At 40.4% G+C, this 17,965-nt stretch overlaps 1 protein-coding gene across 10 annotated transcripts in view; it reads left to right on the forward strand.

The window, feature by feature from the left end:
• Nucleotides 1-17,965, forward strand: part of ADAMTS17 (ADAM metallopeptidase with thrombospondin type 1 motif 17) — a 420,881-nt gene that overhangs the window by 263,098 nt on the left and 139,818 nt on the right. The window lies entirely within an intron of this gene.

Below are 17,965 nucleotides of genomic sequence, written 5' to 3' on the forward strand. Positions count from 1 at the left end.
AGGCCATGGTCCCAGGGGAAGACCAGAGCAGCCTGTAGTCCAGCTGGCAGTTGGCAGTTGGCTCAGGTAGGGGAGCAGAACCTGCACCATCCTGGGACAGGACAGAAGCAGGAGAACTAGCTGGGATATGTGGGACTCAGGAGCCACCCAGCAGCAGTCCGCCTGAGGGAGGCTGTCTGAGTGCTGGAGCTCAGGACAGCATCTAGTCCCAGGGAGTGGCCTAGAGGGCTGGGCAGGTTCCCAGAGCAAGAACTCAGGGCGAGAGCAACTCTGAAACAGGCAGATACACCAGGGACTGTGCCTCCAGAATGAGACCCCGGGATCCTGGCCAGTAGAACAGGTCAGCTTGGACTGCAGGCGGCAGGATGCTGCCTCTTGAGTGCATCCTGGCTACGTGTGAGTTGGTTGGGGAAATCAGGGTGGAACCTACAGGTGGGGCACTGCCTGCCATCGTTTGGGGTGTGGAAAAGGGCAGCGCCTCAAAACCAGGCTAGTGCCTCCTGCTGTTTCCGCAAAGGACATTTATCCATAACATTGTGCTGAACTCTCCTCTCCCGTTCCCCTGGGGAGTGTGCCAGCAAGGGTCCCTTCCAGGCCCTGGTAACAGGAAGGTCTCTCCCACTTCACACCCTGGATGCCTTGTATCTTCTGCCCAGCAGCGGTGGGATTGAAGGACGCCTCCATGGAGAGATGTGGTGGGTCCCAGGATTCGTTCATCCCCAGCAGCCCGCCTTGGTGCCTGGTGCTCACCATCAGCCTTGACCATTAAGGCTCTCATTCATATATATACCATATGCTAGCCAAGAGGCATTCTGTTTGTCTCTCCCAGCCTTCAGTCCCTTAAAGTGCATGATGGCACAGAACTATAGGACAGGGCAGGTTTCAGAGAGTCCTTTGATGGTGTGGTGACAGCACAAGATCCATGTGGATGGAACCCCAGGGGAAGACACTGAGCGTTCAGGAAGAGAAGTGTCCTGGACACCCAGGGTGGAGAAGAGGGAAGTACCCAGCTGAGTCAGTGGACGTGGAGTGGCCACTTTGCCCACTGTCGAGTCTCATTCAAGGCTGGGGGGATATTGCAGGTGAGGCTGAGCTGGCCCTACCGGGGACAGGATTGAGTGGAGTTGGGAGCTGGGCAGAGACTGCCTCCTCCCTGAGAGCCATGGCCATTTTTGCCTTCTAGGAACCAGGCGATTGTACACCACTTGGGTGAGGAGAGACAGAAGGAGGGAGGTATGTGTACTGGGGGCTCACAGTCTCCCAGGGTGGACTCTTTCGATGCATTGTCACATGAAACTGTGACTGCAACCCTCAGATCAGGGGCTTTGAACCCCATTTAACGGATGAGAAAACAGAGGCTAAGAGAGGTTAGATAATGGGCCAAGGTCACCCAGCTAGAAAGGGGTGGGCTCTCCAGCCCTCCAAGCTCACGTGTCTGCTACTGAGGGAGAAAAGGAAGGCTGTGGTCTTTCAATGAAATCAGGGGAGAAAGGTGACGTGGTATTTTATTTTCCTTCATTAGCATCTTTTTGTCTGAAGAGAACAATGAGAGGTCAACAAGTAATGATCAGCTTAGCTTCGTTGCTCCTTTCTCCCTAGAAGCTCAAAATACAAACATAAAGTGAGATCTTCCCATTGTGTAGGTTACAGTGAAACTGAACATTTATTCCTACAGCTCACCAGGAACCACAAAATATATTTTTCTGCTTGCCTTTTTCTTGAGAATTTCACCAGTAATAGAGTAAAATTGGCATTTTCTTCCCCAATACCTAGCAGGAGTGATTCCTTAGAGGGGAAGGAAGGAGTGCCTGTTTGCAAGGCCTCAGCCAGTTGCTAGTGATTATCCTGCTTGCAGGGCTAGCATTGCGTCCTTCAGCGCAAATCTAACAGTCAGATGGCAGTAACTTTTTACACTGGAGAAAGTGTCATACTAATGGAAAAGAGGCTGTGCTGGAGAAGAAGAGAGGCTCCCGCTGGCCCCCTGGGAACCAAGGACTTGAGGAATGCTGCCCTAGGCCTGGGACACATCCACTGAATCTAACCCAAACTAAGATGGCGCCACACTGCAGGATTCTAGGGCTCACTTTGTCGTCGTTTTGCTCATTTTGTGCCTTTGTAGGTCTGTGTTTCTGTTGATGTGCAGTATAACAGGAATATATCATTGTTCTTTGTTCTTCCCTGTAACCTGGACTCGGTGGTGCTGCTATGAGTCCCTTCCCTCCTTCTTCCTGCTCCTCATCCCCTTCTGCACTCCCCTTCACCTACTCTGTTCCAGGTATACTGGCCTTCCCATTCTTCCTTGAACCCACCAAGACTGCTCTTGGCAGAGACGCATGCTGCTTCGTGCTGGCTGTTTCCTCTGCCTGGACACTCTGCTCTCAGTTGTCCACATGACTAAGTCCTTCATCTTTTCTGAGTTTTTTGTTTTTGTTTTTTCAAATGTCACCTTCTCAAAGAGGTCTACCCTGACCACTCTATTTAAAGTTTCAATCTGGTAACCTCCCCCACCCACCCTTGCAGCACCCAGGGAAAACCCTGCTTTTATAAACTCACCATGTTTTTTAACATGTGACATAATTCACTTGTTTTTTTGACCATTGTTTTGATAATCTCCTTTGTGTGGATTATAAACCCTTCAAGGGCAGGAATTCTTGCTTTTGCTTACCACTGTTTTCCAGCTGCCTTGTCCAGTGCCTGGCACATAGTAGGTGCTCAGTAAGTAAGTGTTGTTCTAGGATTCAGTCATGAGCCCCACAGCAAATTTGTTAGGCCCTTATATTGTTTCACCTAACTGCTGATGAACCTGTGGACAAGCTCAGAGTCAAGGAAGAAACCTGTAGAGACCTCCCCACATAATATATTGACTGTTTAAGCTTGAGTTCACATTTCTCCATCTGGTTCACCAACATACATGTAAGACTGTCAAATATCTTGCAGGGGTCCATAGAGACCTTTCCTGTGGCTTCCTCCTAGGACAAGAAACCATTCAAGGCAGCACAGTGAGTCTGGGAGTGAGTGACTGCAGGCTGCTTCCTAGCACTCATGTCTCTTTCTCTGGGCATTAGTGACATCACTGGTAAAATCTGAGGCTCCTGGTGGGTTAATACACATTAGGTGCTGAGAACTGGATCTGTCACAGAGTCAGCAGCTAATCATGTGAGCTGATATGTGTGATCTGTATATTAACAATGATTCCTGTCTGTGGGAGTACAGAACTAATCTGTCTGTGTGCATCTCGAGGGTCAGCATTTCTCTATATTGAACTCCTTGGGGCTGTGAAAAATTAAGCATTATGAAAAACCTATACTCTTCAGGCAACTAGAGATATCCAGAACCAATCAGAAAGGTCTTTTAATCCAATGCCAAATTGACCTTTTTAATGATAATTATTCTTTAATACCCTTGAGGATTGAAATGGGTATCTTGTAATGAAATGATCATGGATGGTCCCAATGTTGCCTTTAAATTTCTTATCTTGACTTCTGCCTTTTGTCAAGATGGAGTAACAGGGACCAGATTTACCTTCCTGCCTGAAGCAACTAAGAAACCAGATAAAATATATGAAACAATGATTTTGAAGACATTGGACACCAAGCAGTGAAGGACTGTGATCCTTGAGAGATGTGAAACAAATGAGGTGAGCCCTCTGATTGTCCTGGCTTACTGCCTGGACAGTCTCTGGGCTATGGCATAGGTAGGGAGAACTGCAAAGAAGCAGTCCTCCTGAGTTGAGGAAACAGCTGGGAGTCCAGGGAGGCTGAGGCAGCTAGAGTTCATAGAGCAGAGTACCATAGAAGAAAGAGCTTTACAAAGAGACAACCTCCAAAATATGCATAGGGTCATTCGTGAATATTCAGCATAGTACTGAGCAATGCATGTGTGTAAGAAAACTACCCAAAGCCGGGAAAAGAACCATCGGAAAGTACTAGAGAGAACAGTCTCTGGAGCTCACCTGGGCATCAGGTAGAGTCCACAGTGGGGTGTTGCATCAGTAGTGTGGCAAAATTAGCCTACACTAAATGCTGATCTGGTCCCACCCAATAAAGCTTAACAACAAAATCTGCAAGGCTCAAGCTGTTTCCAAGTAACTTAACCAAGTCCTAGAACAAAGCTCAGAAATATTTATAGAGATAGAAAATTATTCAGCACTTAATAAAATAAAGTTCACAATGTCTAGCATCAAATCAAAAGTGACCAAGCCTTTAAAGGAGCAGGAAAATACATCCATAATGAGGAAAAAAAATCAATCAATCAGAATTGGTCTAGAAATGGCAAAGATAATAGAATTAGTAGACAAGGGCATTAAACGGTAATTATAACCATATTCCAGGTTCAAGAAGGTAGAAGAAAGATTGAACACATTAAGTAGAGACGTGGAAGATATAAAAGATGCTAATGGACCTTCTAGAAATGAAAACTACAATGCCTGAAATGAAAGATACCCTGCATAAGATTGCTGGAAAATTAGAGATTGAAGAAGAGGTGATTGGTGAACTTGAAGACAAAACAATTGAAAATATCCAAAATGAAACAGAGAAAAAAGACTGAAAACGAAAAGAACACAGTATCAGTGAGCTGTGGGACTTACAGTGGCTTAATATAAATTTAATTGATGCCTGTGAAGGAGATGAGAGAGAGAGAGGGGACTGAAATAATATTTGAAGAAATAATGGCTGAAGATTTTCTAAATTTGATGAAAATTATAAGCCCACAGATGCAAGAATCCCAATGAACCCCAAGCACAAGAAACATGAAGAAATATAGACCAACACTTATTATAATCAAATTGCTTAAAAGTAGTGATAAAGAGAAAATCTTAAAAGAGCCAAGGGAAAAAAGACAAGTTATGTACAGATAAACAAAGGTAAAAATGACAGCGTATTTCTCATTAGAAACAATTCAAGTGAAAAGACAGTGGAACAACATCTTTAAAGTACTGAAAGAAAAAAAGCCTGTCACCTTAGAATTCTACACCCAGCAAAAATCTCTTTCAAAAATCAAAATGGCCTGGAGTTTTTCTGTTACACAAAGGCTGAAAAAATTCATCCCCAGCAGACCGATGCTACAAGAAATATTGAAGTAAGACTTTCAAGCAGAAAGAAAACAATAGTAGATGGAAATGTGGATCTACACAAAGGAATGAAGAACCCTGGAGGTAGTAACTACATGGGTAAATATATGGTATATTTAAATATACTCAAATGTCTTTGAAAGATCATTGACCATTTAAACAACTGTTTTAAAAAAATAAGAAGATAGTTGTGGTAGATGTTCATGTCTTAATGCCCAGAACCTGTGAGCTTTACCTTATATGACAAAAGGGACTTTACATGTTTGATTAAGTTAAGGATCTTGAGATGGGAAGATTTCCTGGATTATCTGCATGAGCCTGAGGCAACCAAAAGGGTCCTTACTGAGAGAGAGGCTGGAGATCAGGATGGCTAGTAGGAGATGTGACAATAGAAGCAAGAAGTTGGAGTGATGCAAGGAAGGGGCCACGAGCCAAGGAATGCAGGCAGCCTGTAGAAGCTGGAAAGGATAGGGAAACATTCTCGCTTGAGAGCCTCCAGAAGGACCTAGCCCTGCTAAAACCTTAACTTAAGCCCAGTGAGACTGATTTTGGACTTCTAACTTCCAGAACTGTAAGATAATAAATGTGTTATTTTAAGCCACTAAGTTTGTGGTAATTTGTTAGAGCAGCAGTAGGAAACTCTTAGAGATTTGCCATAGAAAACCAATACAGTAGTATAGAGTTTATGACACATGTAAAAGTAAAATGTATGGTATTCATACACAGGCCAGAAAAGGACAAATGGTAATATGCTATTATAAGGTTTTTATACTACACATGAGGTGGAATAATTTTACATAAAAACAGACTGTGACAAGTTAAAGATGTATAATATCAACTATAAATCAACCAATGAATAGCACAACAGAGTTATAGCTAATAAGCCAACAAAGGAAATAAAATGTAATCATACATTGCTTACCCCTGTGATCCTTTAAGCCTATTAGAAATAGATTATGTAAGGTTGGATTATAAATGCATGTTAGTCATTTATACTCCATTCTGCGAAGAAACTGATGCAATTTACATTTCATTAGGGTCCATGACATGTTCTATTTAGATGTGGGTCTCCTTGAGGCCCCCATTCCCATCCCGTATCTCCAAACAGACAGCCCCAGTTGTCCAGTTCTTCACAACAATAATCACACCAGTGATGTCGTGACATCTCAAGGTGTCTCCAGCTATTTCAGAGGGAACTGTGATGCAGAATTTTCAACAAAATTCTCCAAATCACATTTGGCCCATTTAAATAGGAAAAAAAAAACCCCTCTACTTACTAGATGCCATAAAAAAGAAAGAACAACACTCCTAGCCAGGAGTTTTAGGGGAATGAATATCGTGAAAGCATTAAAACTCCAAAAATCTGGAGGAATCTCGTCTCTTAAAAACCACATTCATGCATAGCAATTGGGAATGCTGTCCATGTTCCCAAGTCCTGGGCTCCCCCAAAGGCTGTGATGATGATGAGAACTTCCCTGGCAAGTCCCTCAGCCGGCGTTACTGGGCAGAGCCTCCGAGGGCAGCTTGGAAAAGCATCTAAACATTCATGAGGCAAGTGGTGTGTGTATGTGCGTGTGTATGCGTGCGTGCGTTATGTGAATGTGAATCTTTTGTCTTAAAAAATTTCTAGAACTTTAAGCCTATTACAGAAAGGAAAATAATAATGAAATGTAACAGAGGTTAGACATGGCCAAGGGAATAAAACCACAAAACACATAGATGCTGAGGACTTGAACATTTTCTTTTTCTGGAATACAGACCATAAAAATAAGAAGAAAAGAAACTAGCTAGATTATGTTTTGAGAAAAATACTAACCACCATGACTACTGGTGGGCAGAGTTTTCATTTTGCTGCTTCCTCTTAGGAGGAACAAAAGCTTATCCCTGGTAGGAGATAGAGGCCCCTAGTCTCGAGGGATAGAGTTTCTCATGGACACATCTTTGTTACTGTACAAAAGTAGGGGTCCTTAACTAGGGTCCGTGGATAGAGTTCAGAGGATTTGTGAACACGGATAGGAAAGAGATTACATCTTTACTTTTCTCCAACCTGTAACTGAAACGAGTATTTTCTTCAATTATGAATGTCAGCAATAAGCCACAGCAGTCTCAGCAGTACCCGCAACTGTCACGTGATTAGAAGTTGCAAACGTTTTCATGCTGCATAACTGTTGTAGCCTATATCTAAAATATCATTTATATTCACCACTACTTCAAAATCACAGTGGTTAATGGACCCAGGGCCAGATCTTGCTATATAATGTGTTGACAAAGAAACCTATATTACTATATTACAAATTTGTATTTTTGTGTTTTGAATTATGTTTGAATTTAATTGTTTCCTTGGTAACCTTATGTATTTTATAATTTATGCATTGACAGATGTCGCTCTGAGAAGAGGTTCATAGGCTCCACCACATGCCTCGTAGCATGAGGCCAAGTGCTCAGTGCTAGGCAGTGGCAGGCCAGCATCTCCTCCCGGCAGGAAGTGCTGGCTTGCCATGACCTATTCTTCTGTAGATGGAATTTCAAATACAGAACATCCTTCTGACTGGACTTCGTGTATGTTCTTCTTTTAGCACTCACAATTCGTAGCTATTTTAAGACCAATCAAAATTAAAAATCATTTCCTCACTCAAAGATACAGGGTAAATAACTTTGGAAGAACATTGCTATAGTTGCTTTGGGAGCAGTCTAACAAAATATTAACCAGGTTTCTGCTTTCTTAAACATTTGCATACCAGAGAACCAAGAAAAATTAAAATACAGTCCATTTTCATTTCTAGGGCTCTGGAGATCCCCACACCATCACCATTGCATCTTTCATGTCTGTCTGCAGAATGCTGGTATTGTAAGGCTCAAAGCTGTCTATGGAAATATGAACTACCAAAAAAAAAATTGGCATTAATAGCTGGCATTTGTTGCAGAAGTTATTGGCAAATAAAGCTGTCTCCTCTTTTAGCCAATGGTAATGTGATGTTTTCAGTTCAATAAAGCATTTCAAGAAAGTCCAAACATAAATGTTATAAACATTAGATGGTAAATATTTATTAGAAAGGGGAAATGAACTTTATGCAATTAGCCCAATCCATCATTTTTATGATTACAAGTTCCTCCTGTCTCCGTCAGCAAAGTCACTGTGAAGCAAAGTCACTTTAACAAGACTTTAAAGCTATGTGAGCTCAGATATTCTGCCAGGTGAAACAGAGGGTGAGAAGGCGGAAAGTAGGTGTTGTCAGCTGAAAGGAAGAGTATGGCATTGCTACTGGAGGTAGAAGCATGAAGTAAGGCGTTGGGGCAACATTCTGGCAATGGTCAGGCCTCACAAAGTCCCCACCCCTTTCCAACCTGAAAGAGATATTTATCTGTCCCCCCTCATCACCCTGGTTCCTAGAGATGCCCACTTGAAAGGTGCTGTGTAATGACCACTTATCCCTTTACCCTACCTGCTTCTCCGCAACACATTCCACCATCATTGCTCCAAAGCCCAAGCATGACTGCCCCACATGGAAAGGAAGGTAGTGTTGGGAAGTGATGAACACCAGCTTATTCATTGACTTGAGCACGAGTGTGCCTTCATGTCATGGCGTTTGCAATGGACTGAGATATGCACGTTATACTAGTTTTTTTAGTGTTGAGCACTGAAGCTGTAAGCCAGTTGTTTCAAAAAGGCGAGAGTGTCTAGAATGGTAATAGGCGTTAAAGTGTCTTATGCATTCTTTTCTACCTAATGTTTGCTCCTTTGCTCTTTTCCATTTAATTCTCATGGCCTTTTAGTACGGCGTGGAGGTGCTGTCCGTATCACACAGTGGTAAAGAAGATGGGCTCTTCAGTCATGCTGCTCAGGGTCGTGTCCTGCCTCTACCTCTTGAGCATGTTACAGTTTCTCTATGCCTCAGTTTTTTAATCTACAAATTGGGAAAAATAATTCTACTTATACAGTATAGGATTGCTATGAGGGTTAAGTAACACATGAATTAGAGCGCTTATCACGTAGTAGGTGCTCCATAAATGTTAGCTTGTATCATTTTTTTCCATCAACTCCTTTCCTGGAACCAGCAGTAGAGGAGATACTGTTTAGCTGACAGTCTCGTTGGCTGGTCTTTCTTTTCTGCATCTTCCCCTGTGCTGTTCTCGCCATTCCTCCTGGCACTCTGGGAGCCTGTAACCCCCAGGAATTGTGCTCCAGCATCCAATATCTCTCTCTTGGCGCAACCCCAGTCCCCAGGCTGGAAAGCTTCTCTGTGTCCTTGCCCAAGTCCCACGGAGATTATCATGGGCATCTTGATGGATGGAGATCCCTGCGGTGTCCAGGAAGCTCAGGGTGTCAGAATTCCACTTTGAAACAATATTCAACATCCGTTCTCTGATGTTGTTTTTTTATAAACCTAGTGGGTCGTTAGAATCTCCTCCAGTGAATGTTAGACATTTTTGTGCCCCACTCCAGATCTTATGCATTAGAATCTCTGGGGGATGGGTTTCAGGTATTTCTTTTTATACAGCTTCCCTGGGGATTCTCACACTCAGCCTGGTTTGGGAACTGCTGATCTAAATGAAACCTGGCGCTTTAATGCCAGCGTACCTGGCCAGAGTGGGCGGCTAGCCAAACCGGAGCCTTGCCTGCACCTCTCAGACAGACAAGGCCATGTGGTAGGATGTTGGGTTGGACGCCAGGTTGAAAGCCGTCTTGCCTGCCTCAGTCTCAGCTTCCTGCCCAGCATCTGCAGCCTCTCTCAAAACTGTTGGACTTTGGCAGTAGATAGCCCCAATTTTTCAGAAGTGTTTGAACGTTTACAGTAGACTGCCTCCTCAGAGAGCTCTCCAGACTTTACAAGTTGTGTATTAGCCTTCATTTCTTGTCCCCCCCCATTGCCAGCTGAGTGCCCCGGGGGGCCCGGCTTTGCCCTCACCGAGCGGCACCCACCTCCAGGTGACAGTCTCTGCAACCTTCAGGAACATGGAAGGAGTGACCAAACCCAGAACTCAGGGAACCTTCCAGAAGTAGGGCTGGCAAACCGGCCTGGAGGAAGGCTTCAAATGGCAGTAGTATGTGTGGAAAATGTGGATTAGTAACTTTTTCATCCAGCTCTTAACATTTTATTTTATCTCCATTTTGGCTTGTGTTATCAGCAACACATTTCTGAAGGATTTTACGTAACCCTTCCCTTCAGTATTGTTTTGAGTCAGAGCTGCTCTCCAAACACTCAGCGGGTGCCCAGTGAGGAAGAGGATTAAATTAACCATCAGAGTACTTAAAAGGGACACCACCAGTTGAAGAAAAACGGTAAAGCTTTAAATGCATGAACAGCGGTGTTTTTCTTCCAAGGAACTCAAACCCTCCCTGTATTTCCACAGTACTCCAGGGAAGGAAGCTTGGCACTGGCTTATTTGTAGCACCTTCAGGAACTCTGCTGCAAGATGTACTCGATATGACTTTCGCCAAATCTTAAATGTAGCCGGTGAGGTAACAGATGCTAGAAGCAGGGAGCTGTTTCATGTTCCTTGCTCTTTGCACTGGACCCATGGCTTTCCACTGCTAGTCAAGGGCTGCTGCTGGGGCAGGAGTTGCGGGAGTCTGGGCAACCCAACCGCCATTCAACTTGAGTGGCTGCACCTTCATCTGTTTCCATGCTGTTGTAATGTACATTTCATTTAAGACAAAGATTATGCTGCCCAGTAATGCTTGCAAATGGAACATTGCAGGCAGAGGGCACAGAGTACTACATTCCACTGCAAATCTGAGACAGTTATGAGCACTCATACCTGGCTGACACTAAAGGATGCAAGATCGTAGGGGGAGGCAATCGGAAGAGGAAATTAGGGACCAATTGAGAGGCAGTATAGCCAGTGGATAAGAGTGTGTGTTCTGGGCTCAGGACAGCTCTGCAGCTTGGGGAGGTCACTTAATTCCATTTCCTCATCTGCAAAGTGTGGGTAGTGATAGTTTCTGTCTCACAAGATTGGTGTGAGTAGTAATGAGATAATTCTGATAAAGCACTTAGCCTGATGCCTGGGCTCAGTAAATGCTTAGAGTACATCAGCTTTTCTTTCACTCTGTTGAAGCTATGCATTGCCTCACTTGTGAATGTATTCATTCACTCATTTCATTTGTTCCTTTAACAAGTCTGTTTTGGGTATGTACAATTGCTGCCAGATGTGTGCCAGCTAATGAGATGAGGAGGCAATGAGACACAGCCACTGCCCCCCAGAGTTCAAGATCGAGGGGAGCAGGGGCGTAGAAGGTGAGATACATGGGACTGTCAGCCAGCAGGACCAGTTAGGTTGGAGTGCTCTTGGAACCCTGATAGGTTCTTCCCAGTGGGAATGGAGAAAAGGAAAAAAGAATTTGCAAGGATAAGGCTCTTGAATTTGGCCTTGAAGAATACAGAGGATGATTTCCTGGCTCCATTAAGATTATTTATTTCAGTTCTGGTTCCTTCCCTGAACTGAGCTCTCTGAGGGCAGGCAGCAGGTCATGCTCACTGTCCACTTCATGTCTCCAGTATCACATGGTACAGCCTGTAGGGAGGCGGGCCTAGAGAAGGGGTAGGGAGGACCCTTGAGGTGGAAGCAGCGGCCTCTGCAGGGCCCAGAGGAGCTGTGGGATGTGGTAGTCAGGTGCAGTTAGGATGGGGGTGCATGGAGGTAGCAAGGAGAGGAGAGCAGCAGGAGCTAAATAAAGAGTGGGGCTGTGTCACAGGGGTTTATTGGATCCTGAAGGGGGTGATGGATGGTTTAAGTCAAGATCTGTGTTTTCAAAAGATTTTGCAGATGTGTTGAGCATGAAAAAGATTGCAGTCAAGAAGACCTATGAGAAACAATTGTAGTTGTCCAGATGAGAAAGAAGACTTAACGAGGCGGTGGCATTAAGGATGAAGAGAAAGAATTCACTCTGGAAAAGCCACATTGCCACTTTTAAATTCATCTAATCAATACCCTGTAAATGTGCATTGTGGTCACTAAGTAATTATAGTAAAGACCATCTCTACTACAGAAGCTTGGTTATCAGTGTGATTTTTCAGAATTATTCTGTTTTTTGAATAAGCAATATAAGCACAAGGTATAAAATCCAAAATATAACCATTTATAGATTTCCTTTTTCATACAAATATTAGCATACTACCATATTGTTGTGCATCTTGCTTTTTTCTCTTAACAATATGTTTTAGAGTTGTTCAATACCAGTGTAAATAGAATTGCCCTATCCTTTTTTTTTCTTTGATTACAGATTGTGTTATTTTTTATTTTTATCGTGATGTAATTTTAGACTTAGAGTCACAAAAATAGTACAAAAAGTATACACCTTTCACCCAGCCTCCCCCTATGTTAATATTTTACATACTCATAGAACCATTATCAAATCCAGGAAATTAACCTTGATACAGTACTATTTACTAAAGTACATTCAAATTTCACCTTCCCACTAATAATTTCCCAGATTTCAGTTTTCCCACTAATGTCCTTTTTCTGTACTAGGATCCTAGTTCGCATTTGGTTGTTAGACCTCCTTTGTCTCCTCCAGTCTGTGGCAGTTCCTCACTCTGTCTTTGTCTTTCATGACCTTGACACTTGCAGAGTACCAGTCCATTATTTTGCAGTTTGGGTTTGTCTGATGTTTTCTCATGACTAGATTGAGGTTCTGCATTATTGGGAAGGAGACCACAGAGGTGAGGTGTTTAATACATCTTATTACTGGTGATGTTAACCTTGGTCACCTGGCTACGGGGGTATCTTGCAGGATTCTCTGCTGTAACTTATTATTTTCCTTTTGTCATTACAGTTGAGTTTATCTATAGCAGTTTCCCGACTTCGGCACTATTGACATTTGGAGCTGGTTCGTTCTTTGTGGTGGGGCTGTCCTGTGCACTGTGGGATGTTTCGCAGCATCATTGGCCTCTACCCACTATAAGTCAGGAGCATCCCCCTCATTGTGACAACCAATAAATGTCTTCAGACATTTGCCAAATGTCATTTGGAGGGCAAAATTGCCCCTGATCGAGAGCTGCTAATCTATAGGATAAATACCTAAAAATGAATAAAAGGTCATTTTTGCACATAGGTGATTTGTGTAGTTTTATTCACTTATAACACAACATGAAACACAAAAAAGTGTACAAATCATAAGTGTACAGTTACATTCATTTTTCACAAACTGAACACACCAGCCTAACCAGCACATCAAGAAATAGAGCATTTCTGAAATCCCAGAAGTTCCCCTAAAGCCCACTTCCATTCACTCACCCCCAATAATAATCACTATCTTACATTCTGACCCCACAGATTAGATTTGCCTGTCTTTGATCTTTACATGAAATCAGGTGCATGCCTCAGTTGTTGATATATATTGCCAGATTTGTCCCCAAAGAGGCTTATCTTTTACACTCCCATAAACAACATATGAAAGTGCCGTTTCCCCGCCCCTTCACCCAGTCTTTCTGATCTTTGCCAATCTGAGCATTTAAGAAATGACCGCGATGCAGGTTGAATTGCATTTCTCTTATTAATGAGTTTGAGCATTTTTTCATATATTAAATATCCAGTTGTGTTCTCTTTTCTGTGAACTGTCTTCTTAAATCTTTTTTGTATTGGATTATTAATCTTCCTTTTAGTGATTTGTTGGAAATTTTATATGTTAAGGAAACTGGCCCTTTAGCTGAAACGTGAGTTGTAAATGTTCTTTTCTTCCCCAAGTTCTTTTGTTTTTTACTTTATCAGATTTTATGTCAAGCAGAAGTGTGTGTATGTGTGTGTGTGTGTAAATTGAAATATGTCAATCTCTTTTTAAGGCTTCTGGGTTTTGTGCCGTGTCCTAATACTCATAAACTATAAATAAATTTAATTCCCATGGTTTCTTCTAATACTTTTATGATTTCTTTTTCACATTTAAATCCTTACTACGGAAGTCATTTATTTTAGCATAAGATGTGAGGTAGGGATCCAACCTCACTTTGTTTCCAGATGGCTTTAGGTGGCTCGGTACCATTTATTGAATAATTCATTTTCCCCCATAAATGTGACATGCCACCTTTATAATACTAAATTTCTATATGTCTTATTTTTAAAGTGTATTTCTGGATTTTCCAGTCTGTTCCACGGATGTAATCATGTACCTCTTAATGTTTACATGACTGTAGCTTTATCAAATATTTCAATACACTAAACATATACTTTTTCACAATTTTACTGGCTATTATTTCTTGTTTGTTTTTCCTTATAGTCTGTAGAATCTGCTTGTTTAGTTCTAAATTATGTTGGTGTTTTAAATTCAATTACATTATTTTATGGATTAATGTAGGGAAAAATGTAACCTTTTATACTTTTGAGTCTTCTTACACAGTGTTGCCTTACATCCATTCAAGATGTCTTCCCTCCCCCGCTCAGGGGAATTTTAAAGTTTTCTTTATGTAGATCTTACAAGTTTCTTACTACATTTAGTGCTAAAGAATATTTTTGTTCTTATTTTAATGGGGTCTTTTATTATATCTTTGAAGTTGTAGTTTGTATTTATAAAGAGCTTTGATTACTGTATATTAATTTTATACCCAGCTCTCTTACTCTTTTTTAGTTGAGTCATTTGGATTTTCTAGTTATATAATTCCACATTACCCCCTAATTCTTTCTCACATAAAATAATAACAGTGGTGATAATGAACATCTTTTTCTTCTTCTTGACTATGATGAGAATGCTTCTGATATTTCCCCATGAGATAGATATTTTATCAAGTTAAGAAAGTATCCATTTGTTTATATTTTATTTTGTTAGAAGTTTTAATAAGAATCATGATTGAATTTTATTAAATATCTTTTCAGTATCTATGGAAAGGACTAGATGAGTTCTCTTTTTTGAGTTTTTAGTTTGGTGAATTATATTAGCAGATTTTCTAATATTGAACCATCTTTGAATTCTTAGAGTAAACCTTACTTGGTCATGATGGATTAGTACATTTACTAGTTAAATGTACTAGTAAATTTTATTTAGGATTTTTGCAACAATGTTCATAAATGAGTTTGAGTTTTTTCTTTTAAACCTGTGCTTGTCTTTTTTGGTGTGGTATCAATGTTATATTAATTAATATAAAGAATAGGTAAAACTTTCCCTTTCTTTTCATGCTCTTAAACAGTTTAAATGCATTGGTGTCATCTGTTCCTTAAAGCTTAAATAGAATCCCAATGTGAAAAAATACCTGTAAGAAACCATCTGAGCCAGAGGTTTTCAGGAAGCGTAGCTCATTGACAAGCTTCTCTGGGTCTTCTATGCTAATTAGTCTGTATGCATTTTTAGGCTTTTCTGTACAGTGGATTTATTAATTCATACACTCTTAGAAAATCATTTCACCTCAAGTTTATGTACATAGAATTGAGCTAAGTGATCACTGATCATTTTTAAAATTTTCTCTACATTTTGGTTATTTTTTTTTTTTTGTTATTCATGCTTTCTCCCCATTTTGTTGAATAGATTATCAAATGATTATCTGGTTCATTTTTTACCCCAGAGAGCCAACTCTTATATTTTTCTATGGTTTTTCTGTTTCCAAAATAATAAATTTCTCCTTTTCTCTTTATTAATTTATTGTTTTCTTATAGATTTATATGGTCCTTTTTCAGACATCTTGAAATGGACACTTATTTTCTTCCTTATTTATTAATATGAGTACTTGAGGTTGAATATTCCTTCAAGTGTTCCATTGTCATGATATCTAGTGTTTTTATCTTCATTATTTTATTCATAATCTGCAACTTTGGTTATGACTTTCTCTTTGACCCAAGAGTTGCTTAAAAGAGAGTTTTTAAAATTTCCAGATGGTTAGGTTATTTATTCTCTAGGTTTTAAAAAAAGTTAATTCCTAGTTTTATTTCATCATGCTACAGTTCTATTATCTAGATTTTATTTAGGTTAATTTTTATGAATATTACATTATCATTGAAGATGTATTTGTTTTCAGAGTATAGAGTTCTATCTGTTATATCCATCTTACTACATTATTTAGATCTTCTGTACCCTTACACATTTTTGTCCATCTTATTTGTCATGGACTGAGAGAGGTGAATTAAACTCTTTTAATTTCTTTTCTGTTGTTTGCCTTATATCTCAAGTAAGTTTTGCTTCATGAGATTTAATGCGATGCTATTTGGTGTGTAGATATTCATAACTGTAAGTCACCGTTGTGAACTGTATATTTTACAGTATAAGGAGTCCTTTGTCTTATTTCATGCTTTGGATTCTGGATTTCGTTTTGGCTGACATTAGAATTGTGATTCTCCTTTGCCTTTATTTTTGACTTTCTGAATCACATTATTTTAAGAATTTCTTGTTATATAGCATATAATTGAAATTTGGTTTATGATCTAATCTGAAAGATTCTTTGTTTCAGTAGACAAGCTTTGATCATTTACTGGTATGTCAGATATATCTGATTCTAGTTCTATCATCATATTTTATGTTATACTTTGTTTTTATTGCTTTTTTTCTTCTCACTATATTTTCTGGTTTTCCTTTTTTTTTTTTTTTTTTTTTTTTTTGGTATCTTATGTTTCTTTTTTAGAAGACTTGTGTTCTTGTTCCAGTGATTACTTGCTACCTATAACTTTATACATTTAATCTTTCTTATTTCTATTCTCTAGCTGCTTTAAAGATCTCTTATCTCTGGTATTTTGGAGTGTGTAAAAAATGTATCTGCATTATTTATTTATTGACGCTTAACAAATTATCATAAAACATAGTGGCTTAAAACAACACACGTTTATTATCTCTCAGGTTCTGTGGGGTCAGACATCTGGTCATGACTTGGCTGGTCTGCAGTCTCATCTGTAGGCTCAACTGGGGAAAGGTTTGCTTCCAAGCTCAGTTAGTGGTTGTTGGTAGCACTCAGTTCCTTGCAGGTTGTGGGACTGAGAGTCTCAAGTTTCTTGCTGGAAAGTTGATCAGAGGCTGCACTGACTTCCTTGTCACATGGTCCTTTTCAACATGGCAACTTGTTTTGTCAAAGCAGGCAAGCCAAGAAGGGAATAGAGTCTATGAGGAAGACAGAAATCACAGTCTTTTATAGCCTAATCGTGTATGTGGCAGCCTATCATCTTTCTGCATTCTGTGGGTTAAAAGCAAGTCAGTAGTTTCATCCCATGTTCAAGGGGTGGGTGTTACACAATGGTGTGTATAGCAGGAGACAGGGATCATTGAGGCCATATTAAAAGACTGCCTTCTATTACTAAGTGAGGAATCTTTTGATTTTACCTGGTATGTGTCCTGTAACAGCTATTTTCTTCTCAAATATTGCCTCTGTCCCAGTCTTTATAGTCTCTCCTTGGACTATGATTGGATGCATACATCAGTATCTCTCATTCTGTCTTACATATCTCTTAACCCATCTTTTTCTGTATTTCCCTGCCCCTTTTCTCTCCATGATGCATTCTGTGTAATTTCTTCAGATCTATTTTCTAGTCACCAATTCTCTCTCTCAGTGGTGTCAAAATCCACTGATTTTTTTTAATAATTACATATTTAATTTTTAAAAGTTCTCTCTAGTTTATTTTTCAAATTTGCTTGATCATATTCAGTAATATCTTGCTTGTTTTTCTCTGTGATCTCATCTTCTATTTCTCTAAACATTTTATAGATGTTGTATATTTTCTAGCTATAGTTCTTTGATCTGAACACCTTGGAAGTTTGTCTTTTTTGTTGTTTCTGCCAGCTGTCACTCATGTTTCCATTTTTGATTGTGAATTTACATTTTATTGCACATAACTATGGAATTCTGAGAGCCTGGATGGTGGTTGCTCTCCTTCAGGGAGAATTTATATTTGGATTGAACCAAAGCCAGGGGATGCTACCAATCCTTCTAGAACTGGTAAGCACCCTTCCAGATTCCCTGAGTGTCTCGGGTAAAGCTTGTGATCTTG

The sequence above is a fragment of the Diceros bicornis genome, chromosome 5 (genome assembly GCF_020826845.1).
Source record: "Diceros bicornis minor isolate mBicDic1 chromosome 5, mDicBic1.mat.cur, whole genome shotgun sequence".
NCBI classification, from domain to species: Eukaryota; Metazoa; Chordata; class Mammalia; order Perissodactyla; family Rhinocerotidae; genus Diceros; species Diceros bicornis.